This window comes from Motacilla alba, chromosome 5 (genome assembly GCF_015832195.1).
Source record: "Motacilla alba alba isolate MOTALB_02 chromosome 5, Motacilla_alba_V1.0_pri, whole genome shotgun sequence".
NCBI classification, from domain to species: domain Eukaryota; kingdom Metazoa; phylum Chordata; class Aves; order Passeriformes; family Motacillidae; genus Motacilla; species Motacilla alba.
In genome coordinates, this window is record NC_052020.1 from 52,307,295 (window position 1) to 52,309,120 (window position 1,826).

Sequence of the window (1,826 nt, forward strand, 5' to 3'; positions counted from 1 at the left end):
CTACATTCCTTCTTTTTTTCTTATTTTATTTTTAATAGTAAATTCACAAATATTCCTATTCCAGCAACTAGTGCTGCCACTCAAAGCATTTAGCTGTGCCTTGCACCTGAGCATATCGATTGCTGTGCAAGGGGAACAGCCATTCATAAACTGCTGCCTGAACACTTAACCTGATATCCCTCCCCCATTCTTGACAAAAATAAACAAAGCTAAGCTTTTAACGTGTTTCAGCAGAACGCTAATCCATAACGGTTTAAAGAGAGCTCAACCGATCACGGCTGCAAAGATAAACTGTTGAGCAGATTAAAGGCAGAAAGCAATTCTGTTCGGCTAAATCAGTTATGTAAGTTGGCCTACAACTGCAGCATTTCCCCAGACGTTGTGGGAAAGCTCCCTTTCTGCTGCTGTTCGTGTTCTCCAGGCTGTGCAGTAAGCTGCTGACGCCGTGTGTGAGGTTTGGTGGCTGTGTTAGAACGTGTGTGTGTGTTTGTGTGTGCTGGGATCACCACCCGGCAGCACAGCACAGCACAGGTACTGACAGACTCCAGGAGAAAGGATGGGGAATTACAACCACAAGGTTCTCCTGAGCTGCCTTCAAGATGGTCCTCATTCACTAACAAGAGGGATCCCCAAGCTTCTCCAGGGATAATTCCAGCCCCAAACTTGATTGGTCTTGCCAGACAGACCTTATTTTAAAGTAATGTAACATCTAAACAGGACTAAAAAGGAACAAAGTCACATTTCTGTGCTACAAATAGATGTGGAATGGAAATACCAATGTGTCTTCCTGGAGTTTGAAACAAGGCTGATGCCTTTTTGCCTACAAAGCCCAATTCAAAACCCCTTGAAATAAACCATTGACTTTGCTTAGTCCCATATTGATTTGACCTCTGCTGAGAAAGGGCAAGCATTGCATAAGAAGAGAAGGATTTAATTTCTGTCTTTGCAATATTTAAAAGGCTTTCTGTATTTTTGTGGCTGATGGCAGCCATGGCCAGCAGCACCGCACCACTTCCCTCTGTTGCTTTGTTGTCAGGGTCACAGGGAGGATCTCACACTGTCCAGTGTGGACAGTGCTGTGCTGACAGACCCCCCACTGTTTAATGCTGCTTATGGTCACCTGTGTCCTACATTCTGGCTGCACTCCCTGCCAAAAGTGGTAGATCACAAAGATGGGTCTTTCCCTCCACACTGGGGGAATCTGCCTGGGCCATACTTTTAGAGACTCATTTCTCTTCTGAATACTTTTTAGCCTCCAGCATGGAACAAAACACTTCTTCGTGCCCTGGTGCAGTTCAGTCACATGTTCAGGTGCACCTTCTAACTGCTGCCACGCACCAGGATCCCTCAGTCATGGGCAAGCACTGGGACACAGCTGTGCACAACAGCCAGCTCCTGTTGTGCCCCATGCCCTGCAGGCTGGCATGGAGAGCAGGCTGTGACACCTGGCAGCCTACAAGGCATGCAGCAGTGACTGAGATGAGTGACATAAGAAACACTCAGAGCTCTGCTGCTGTTCACAGTTTACCTGTGCTTTAATTAAAGCATCACAGATCTGCATCTCACTGTGGTTGTTTCCTGCCTACCTGTAACACAACACTCTTCTCTGAAGACGATCTTAAATCCTGCTTGAGAACCCTAAAGGGATAAAGTGACAAAAATTCTAGGAACTTACTCTTCTGCTGCATTTCCTGCTCTGCCTTCTCCTTAGGTACTTTGGGATACGTGATGGTGAGGAGATGGTTCTTCCTGGGAAGCGTTCCAGAGATGAGGGTTCTGGTTCACCCTCGCTCCCTTGAGAGTACATCTGTGCTCCATTAGTCCTG